The following is a 9,577-nucleotide window of genomic DNA, read 5'->3' as shown; positions in this document are numbered from 1 at the left end:
AGGCAGCCCTGACGGCCGCAGCACCAAAGGAAGGGCATGTCAGTAAGAGGCAGTGGGAGCTCTGGGAAGGCGGGTCTGTGCCGCCTTCGCCACCCAAGGGCTTTCTCATACAGCAGCTCTCATCTCTGACAGGGACCTTGTAATCATCTCCGTTTGGCAAATGAGAAAAGTTAAACTTGGAGTCCAAATGATGCACCAGCGATCACACAGCAAAAAAGATACAGAACTGCCCTTGAAATAGCAGTGAGGAGTAGCTGGAAGGGTGAACCCTGGAAATTGGTACCCTTTGACCACTTCACCCACTTACCCACCCTCTGCCCCCGCCCTGTGGCAACCACCAGTCTGTTCTGTTTCTGTAAGTTCTGTTTTTTTAGATTTCACGTGTAGGTGAGATCAGACAGTATTTGTCTTTGTCTGTCAGACTTATTTCACTCAGCATAATACCCTCAAGGATTATCCATGTTGTCCCAAATGGCAGGATTTCCTTCTTTTTGATGGCTGAATAAGATGCAACATCTTCTTTATCCACTTATCAGTGGATGGGCACTTGGGTTGTTTCCACGTCTTGGCTGTTGTGAATAATGCTGCAGTGAACATGGGGGTGTAGATATGTCTTCAGTGCACGGCATGGTGACTATAGTTAACGAGACTGTATTATAGATTAAAGTTGCTAACAGAGTAGATTTTAAAAGCTCTCACCACAAAAGAAAAAAAAGGTGAGGTGAAGTGAGGTGATAGATGTGTTAACTAACCTTATTGTGGCCATTTCACAATATGTACGTATATCAAACCATCACATTGTACGCCTTAAACTTACACACATGTCAATTATATCTCAATCAAGCTGGGAAAAAAAGAGTATGAACCCTTTTGTTCGAAGGTATGAACCCAGGTATCCAAACCGTGCCTGCCCACCACCTCAGACCAGCCGTGTGATGTGGGGCGTCAGTTAAGGTCTGGGTCTCGGTCACCTCATGTGGAAAGTGGGAGTGATGATGGTATCCCGTAGGGTTCTTGTGAAGATTAAATGAGAGAGAGAGAGTGTGGGAGTGTGTGAGTGTGTGTGTCTGTGGGTGGCTCATGGCCCCTAGTAGTCTTTATAAATGTGTAGGAAACAAACTGGGAAGCCCAGAGCCTTTGAGTCCAAATCTCCTGTGTTTTGGACACAGAACTGTCTGAAAGAAGCACCTTTCCTACACCCCCATTTTACAGATGAGAAAACGAAGCCCACGGAAATGGAAGTTTTTGTTTAAGTTAAGGAAATAAAATTAGGGGAAATAAAATTTAGGAGATTTAAAAAAAGCACCTGAAATAAAAACACAAAGAGGCAAAACAGCAGGGCCAGACTGAAGGGAAGCTAGACAGAGCGTCCGCGAAGACGGGCGGGCCGAGAAGGTTAACCAAACAGCGAGCTCCTCGCTGACAGACAGCCGGAAGGAACAAGCCGCGTTGTCAAACACTTTGGAGGCCTGGCCCACAGCCGCCAGCACGCTGGCCCAACCGGCGGCCGCGTCGCTCCTCGTTCCTTTCAACCCAGCTCAGCCGCACTGGGGGACATTCTGCTCAAGCCCCTTGAGAGGATTCACTCTGAGCCCCCTTCTTTCCACTCTGAGCCCCCTTCTTTCCAGCTGGCTCCCTGTGGGCTCCAGCTGGCCTCCACTCCCAGGGTCAGCCACCCCACCCCTGTGCAGTCTGATGAAATCGGGGCGTGCAGAAGGAGCTGTCTACAAAGAGAACACCTTTCCTGAATGCTGGGGGCCAGGGAATCCGCATATGCTGTAGCAATTTTGGATCTTTCCAGAAACGTGGTTTCTGTTCTCCAGCCATCCCTGTAGATCTTGACTTAGGTCTCACACACACACACACACACACACACACACACACACACACCACCGGAAAGAGGAAGGAACAGAGACTTCCTGCTTCCACTACTGGTCAAGCAGCTCCATTTGGCCTGAGCTGGTACGGTCCATGACCTGCAGAATGGCTGAAGGTCAGATGGTGGCAGAATAAGACAGGTAAGAATGCACAGGGGCAGGAGGAGCTGCGGGGATGTGGGGCGTGCTCCGAGGTTTGTTATCTCTGGCCCCTTCCCACATTTTTCCTCCTTCGTGAAGCTAGGTCTGTCTGCGTCTAATCGACACACCCCGCCTCCCCACAAATGAAGTCAAGCAAGTCCCCCACCTTGCCCCTCCTGCGAAGATGAGGTCACCTCCTGGGTTCCCTCCATGGAGCCGAGGAGAGCTGACAGGCTGTTTGACCTCCGCTCTCCCTCTCCCGCAGGTGTCCTCTGAGCGGCCTCAGGTGGGGCTGAGACTCCAGAAAACGTGCAGCTTCTACCCCTGGGAGTGGAGCCCAGCTCCAGCTAATCTTGGCAGGTCCCAGACCAGATTTTCTCAGCTGGCCCTCACTTTGCATTGCTTCATCCTGCTCCAGAAAGGCAATTCATTAAACGTGCCATTCAACGTGATGGGATCTCTATGCTTTGATGGAACGTTGCTTATGGAGAAATTCACACAGCGGAAAAATAGCCTTTTCTGTGAAATTGTGACTAGCTTGGGGTTCTGAAAGAAAAAATCCTTTACTCTCATGGATGCTTGGAACACACTCTATAGTCAGAGAGTGTGGTAGATTGGAAAGAGCAATAGTCTTTGGAAGAAAAATTGGGGAGATCTGCTTTATTTTTTAGAGTTTAAAAATTGTTATGTTACATGCAGTAAAATTCCTTTTCCCTGTATGTTTCTATGGGTTTTGACAAATGCACACATACATGGGACCACCACCACGATTAAGATATAGAACTGTTCCATAGCCCCCAAAGTTCCCTCATGCCCCTGTTACAGGTTGAATTATGTCCCCACAAAATTCATATGGGGAACCTGACTCCCCAGCACCTCAGAATGTGACCTTATTTGGAGATTGGGTCTTTACAGAGGTAATCAAGTCAAAATGGGGTCATTAGGGTGGACCTAATCCAATATGACTGGTGTCCTTATAAAACGGGGAAATTTGGAGACAGACAGACACAGAGGTAATGCCATGTGAACATGAAGACGGCCACCGGAGAGGCAAGGAGGGCCTGGAACAGACCCTTCCCTCACAGTCCTAAGAGGGGACCAACACTGCCAACCTCGGTTTCAGTCCTCTGGCCCCCAGAATGGTGAGACGACACATTTCTGTTGTTCAAGGCTCCCGTTTGTGGCATTTTGTCATGGAAGCCCCAGCAAAGGAACCCAGCCGCCTTACACTCAGTTACCTACCCCCCGCCCGGCCCCGCCAACTCCGCCCCTGGTCGTCACTGACCCGATTCTCCAGAATGTCACAGAAGAAGAATCCTACAGCACGTGACCCTTGAGTCGAGCTTCCTTCACTCAGCACAATGCTTTTGAGACTCATGCATGTTCCTTTTTTTCATTCCTTTTTATTGCTGAGGAGTATTTCGTTTTACTGATGCACCACAGTTTATTTATCCGTTTACAGTTGAAAGATATTTGGGTTATTTCCAGGTTTTGGTTATGCGACTAAAACCTCCGGAAATGTTCACATACACACTTTTTTTTGCAGGTGAACATGAGTTTTCATTTCTCCAGTGAATATCTAGAGGTGGGATCCCTGGGTCTTATGATAAGTGTGCGTGCACATTTGTAAGAAACTACCAAATTGCTTACAAAGTGGCTGTTCCATTTTTGTATTTTTGCCAGTAACATACGCAATTTTAGATGCTTCACACCCTCCTCCCTGCACTTGTTGTTACCTGTTTTTTGGTTTTTCCAACCTGGTAGGTATGTGCAGGTTATCGCATTGTGATTTTATTTGCGTTTTCCTAACAACTAAAGATGTTGATCATCGTTTTATGTGGTTATCTGCCACCCGTATAATTTCTTTTGTAAAGTCTCTATTCAAATATTTTCCCCATTTTTAATTGGGTTGTTTGTTTTCTTATTATCAAGTTTGAGAGTCCTATATCAAAGATGTATTTTGTAAATATTTTTTACCAGATATGGCTCGTCTTTTTATTTTCTTCACAAGGTCTTTTGAACAGCAGAAGTTTTAAATTTTGATGTAGTCTAATTTATCAGTATTTTTAATGGATCATGCTTTTGGCGTGATATCTGGGAAAGCTTTGCCCAAGGGCACAATGATTTTGAGAATATCTGCTCTTCATCCTGACTGAGCAGCTGATTCTCAAGCTAGAAAGGCCACTGACCCTTTCCAAGCCTTAGTTTACCCCTCTGTGAAGTGTGGAGTTTGAAGTGATAAGTATTTTTCAAGCTTTTTGACAGCGAGGGACCCCAATTTAACTGAGACCATGCACGGTACCCCAGCACGGACAACAGACAGGTTCTGCAGTTCTGACAAGTTCCAGGTGATGCCCACCACTGGTCCAGGGACCTCACTGTGAGTGGCAAAGCTACAGAGTCCTCTCAAGGCCAAAGTGTGAGGTCCAGCTTTGCCAACATCAGACTTTGGATTTCTGCGGTATATTTCTTCCAAGGAGAGCAAAGTTCTTTCAAGTCAGTAATTCTTTCCCTCTCTTCTCTCTGCCCATTATTATCCCCAAGTAACTGATGGGCACACTGAGGCCCAGGACTGAGCAAAGTTCCCTAGAATGCGGCAGAGTCTGGTAGAGAAGAATGCTGCCAGCAGGTGGGGACTAGCACCACCGTGAGCTATATGGCCAAGTCGGTGCTACACTCAGAACTCGTTCTGTTGCATCAGAAACTCAAGCTGGCTTAAGGAAGAGGGGGAAGTTTTTTGGCTCATGTAACTAAAGTGTCCGAAGCTATGCTGGCTGCAGTTGTAGTCCGATCAAGGTGTTTGAATGCTGTCATAGGAAGATGGCTCTCTGAAAGTTTTAGTTCTGTCCTCCTCTGAACTGATTTCCCTCCCAGGCAGGTTCTTCCTACGCTATGATAAGAAGACCACTGGCTGCTCTAGGCCTACAGCCCATGAGCTTAGCCCCACCAGCAGAAAGACAGCTCTCCTTTTCCAGTAGTTTCAGCAAAAGCCCTACATTCGAGTTTTGTTGGCTTAGCTTGGGCCACATGCCTGCCCATCCATGTAACAGTGACTGTGGCCAGTGGGAATGCGGGATGCAGTGATCTGAAGGACCAAGCCTGGATGACGCTCGCAGCGGGGGGTGAAGTCAGCTTCGCTGGAACCACATGGACCCAAAATATTGAAGTAAAGTTTCCCAAAGAAAGGCGAATGTTGTTTGCTGGATGGGCAGATGACAGTGTCCACTATGGTCATTACCGATTGGTGTGATTGAAAGCCTATGTTTTCGTTGTTTTTTTTTAAGAGGGAAGAGGAAACAAGAATCTATAACTCTGGCCTCCCAGGAAACACTCTCATTGTGCCTTTGATGTCACAACTCCTCCTGAGCCCTCAGCTTATTTCCAACTCCTTGGACTCTCTTCCCCCATTTTTGGTGCAGCCCCCACCTTCAACACCCAAGACTTTCATGCTGCATTTCCCGATAAATATATGTCAATGCTAAAAATTTATATTCCTACCCCTGGCAGAGTTGTCTGGACTTGAAATGAGAATTCCAACAGAGGGCAACACTTGACACAAAGTAATTGTGCACTAAAGACGGCATTTCAGGCACTGGGGGATTTCTGTTCCTAGGAGACGAGGGTGTCCTTGGTTCTGCCAAATCATCCAACTGGTTTCGCTGAGCCACAGAGCTGGCGAAGGAGCCACAGCCTTCTAGCCCTGGAGCAATCCCCTCTGCCTGGAGACGGCAATGGAAACAGGTGGAGACACAGCTGGGCTGGTTCGAGGCAAGGCCAGGACTGTCTTGGGAGGAACCCCTAAACAGGAGTGCAGGCAGCGAACCTTGCCTAATTAGCAACGTGAAAAGCCTGTAAACTGAGACCTCAGGAGGGGACATTCTTGCTTCGTCTCTGGCAGACGGAAGAGGCTGGCTGGGGCCTGAGAACCGTCGAGTTCAGTCATTTAGTGCTTAGAAACCCCCCTAACTCTCAGTGTGCAGACAGGCCCCCACGACTCCCCAGCAGGCCGAGGATGGCTCTGGGTGCGGAAGAACCAGTTCTGGCCAGAGATGGGAACATTTTTTGTGGGATCGAGTTGGTGCTCTGTAACGTCAGGTTAGGCTGATAGGGTATTTTATTGAATGACACAAATTCCAGCTTCGGTAACAGTACCCGAGTGTCAATAGCGAATGTAAATAGACTGTCTTATAAAACGAGAAAATATGTGCACAGTGTCCCAACCTCCCCTCTCCGGAGTGTGTGAGCTATGAGACCACACTTGGCACCCGCAGGCACCTCTCCCTCCCTCCCCAGTGCACACAATGACCCCCTTTATGCGCTGCCCGCCGGGCCCCATGGGAAGGGCCCTTGGTGTGTGCAGAGTTTGACTACAGTAGTACTGTACGCGCTAATCATTAACCTGAAATGGCATTTACGAGGATGAGATGCAGTGTGCGCTGCTCTCCCTTCATCCCTCCAGCAAACAGAATGTCCTGACTCGAAACAGGTAGGACCAGCTGTTGCCAGGCCCTCAGAGACACAGTGTTCCATTGTGGAGTCAGCCACGCATAATGGGCCCTTTGAATTGCTGCAAGTGCTTTCCAGCTGGGCTGCTCGAATCCAGGAGTCAGGCCTGGCCCTGGGGGGGGGGGGGGGGGAGGGGAGGGCAGGTTTGACTTTCTAAATGGGCTTTGTTCACCCAATGGAAGAGAAAACTCCAGAGCTTGCTCAGCAGCCTGGGCACTGGGCTGCCAGCGTGGGCGGGGCCCCTTGGGGGAGCCAGGGACTGAGCAGCCCCTTTGGGTGGCTTCATGGTAAAACAAGGTTTTCTCACCTCAGGGCCTTTTGTGTAATGATGGGTGAGAGCTAAGAGCGGCGGGGGGTGAGGTGAGAGAAAGGCGCAGAGGAATCAGGCAGCTTACTCAAAACCCGCAGGCGGCACGGGCAGGGCTGGAAGCGAGGGGCTGCCTCTGCTGAAGTGGTCTGGCTCCCAGCGGGACCCATCGTTGGGCCAGGCACTCCTCCTTCCCGGGCCCCTACCCCTGAGAGCAGAAGCAGGGCACCTCCGGCGGGTGCCAGCACAGACGGCCTCTGGCTCTTGGCTCCAGGTCCTCACTGGCACAGAGACAAAGCCAGGACAATCTCCAGTCACTACAGCACACAGTACAGCGCATCCCACCGTGATCAGGTGCCCTCTGACCAGGCGTGCCCCGGAAAGTACGGGGTGATCCTGGGGTATCGAGATGCTGAAAGGGAAAAGGAAGCCCCGAAAAATCACACCGCTGGTTTGGAGCTTTTACTCTCTTCTCAGTGGCTAATTTGAGTCCTCCTAAAAAATGGTAAAGTACTAATTAGGATCTTAGAGTCCATTAAATCTTTTCATTTTCAGACCCCAGATCTTCAGAGGCATTGACCTGGCCACGGTCATGGGGAGAATCGGCAGGTCTCCTGCGTCATCTGTAGCTCTGTCCACTGACCACTTGGACACCTGTGCCCAGGAGCTAGCGACCAGACCGTCCCTGAAGGGGCAGCAGCAACAGCAGGAAACACGGCTTCCTGTGGACATGCTGATGACCCGATGTCAGAGGCCGAGCTCAGATGCTGCGTGGTACACATTACCTCCAGCAGCTCATTTAGTTTTTAAATTAAAAACCTACATTTGGTACTCCAAGCTAATATAATGTTATTTGTCAATTATATCTTAATCAAAAAACAACCTATGATAGCTGTGCTTTTATCAGTATTTTTTCCATGTAAAGTTGTGGAAAGGAAAGCTTACAGGATGATTTACCTGGAGTTACCAGTTTTAAAAGTCACAAGCAGTGTAGTTGCAGAATCTGTTCACCCAACCATTGCACCGCACTGCCTTGCTACCGGGGAGCGTGTGGGGCCACCCGCTCTCATTCAGAGTTTGGAGATATTCCACAAAGGCGGATTTTTAAAAATAGCTTTAGCATTTCCGATTAGAACACCAGCTGGCGAGCAGGCACCCTCCTAATGGGCTGTGGGCTACCCTGGGGCTGGGCCCTGGAGACCCAGTTTCCTCGTCTTATGCTCTCCAGCCCCTGAAAAAGGGTTTCTTCTCCTTCTGCAGTGTTGCTAGACGTGCTGACACCCTGGCCAGTGGGTCAGCTCTCAGGGGGGAGTTTGTCTAGAATCCTCTGAAGAGGAAGGAAGCGGCGTGATCAGGGTCTGGCTCCTGCTGCCGAGGAAGACGAGACATCCGCCCCAAAGTCCTGGCAACTCTCAGCCAGCGAAGGTCCTGATTCAGTGACTTCGTGTGACAGTTGGGTGGGAAAAGGAGGGTGGATGGAGAAATTAGAGTCAGTCGCTTTCAAAAACGATCAGAGTGTGACTGGAAATGCTCTTCTCTGCCTCGTTCTGAAGAGACTCATTCTGGACATAATCCTCAAAATGGAAAGTGGGGAGCGCGTGTATTCTCCAAATGGACAGGCCAGATCTGGCCTCAGTGGGCTGTGCAAGGGGCGTCCGATCCCCACACCCCGGGGGGAGGCAGAGATCCGCACACCTCCTTCACCCTGGGGTCTCGTGACACCAGGTCCTAGAATGTGCTCCCGACGACATTCAGTTCTCGGAAGAATGCGTGGCTTTGTGGAACTAGAACTAAGTGACCTCAGGAGAGAATGTCCCCAGAACCACGTGGCCCCTGTGGCAGGCCTGGGCTGGAGTCGCATCAGTCTCACTGGCAACCGACTTTAAAGCTCCTGTGAGGGCTTTGCCTTGTCTTAAGCAGAATGCGCCCTCGCCAGCCACACGCCCCTTCCTCAGGGAGCCTTTCCACAGCCTCCCGTCAGCCCACGTCCCCTGTGATGCTCGCTAGCAGCTCTGATCACAGTAGCGAGTTAAACGGTTCCTTGTACAATTATTTGTTTAATATCAGTCGCCTCTCCCAAACTGTCCGTGCCGCAGCGAAGATTTGCTGTCTGACTGATTCATCAGTCCTAGCACCGTGCTGGGCTTAGGCACTCAACAAATATTTGTTGAATAAAGGAGGGAGGTAGAGAATACTACATCAAAAATTGATAGGGAAATGTTGGAATTAGAAATGACCTTACGTGTTTATTTCAGCCCCAGAAAGCGAGGCCAGGAGTGATAAAGAGACTTGCTCGAGGTCACATAAGGTTGGGTCATGAGACAGAGCTGGAACCAGCATCCCAGACCCTCCGCTTCAACTCACTCTCCGAGGGGATCCCCCTCAGTGCGTGCTCTTGGCTAAAACTCCACGCGAGACTGCTTCTGTGCAGTGTTCGCCCCTCTGCCTCCAAGTCCAGCTGGGATCTGTTCACTTGTCTGCATCCCTTTGACCATTAGTCCAGGCGAAAGCACCATCACCTCCTGCCTGCGATCGCAGGAGCTCCCTAAGTAGTCTCTTCACTGCTCCCCGGCCCCGTCCACTCACGTGAACTGGAGCCATCTTCTCAAAATGTGCATGAGAGCACGTCGCTCCCCTGCTTGAACCCCGCCAGTGGGGTCCTGACTATGGCCGCAACGACACCTTTCCGAGGCCCACAAGCCCTGCACTACCCGACCCGACCCTCCCAGCCCCTCCCTCCACGCTC

The sequence above is a fragment of the Equus przewalskii genome, chromosome 11, assembly GCF_037783145.1.
Source record: "Equus przewalskii isolate Varuska chromosome 11, EquPr2, whole genome shotgun sequence".
Taxonomy (NCBI): domain Eukaryota; kingdom Metazoa; phylum Chordata; class Mammalia; order Perissodactyla; family Equidae; genus Equus; species Equus przewalskii.
This window is presented reverse-complemented; position numbering follows the sequence as displayed.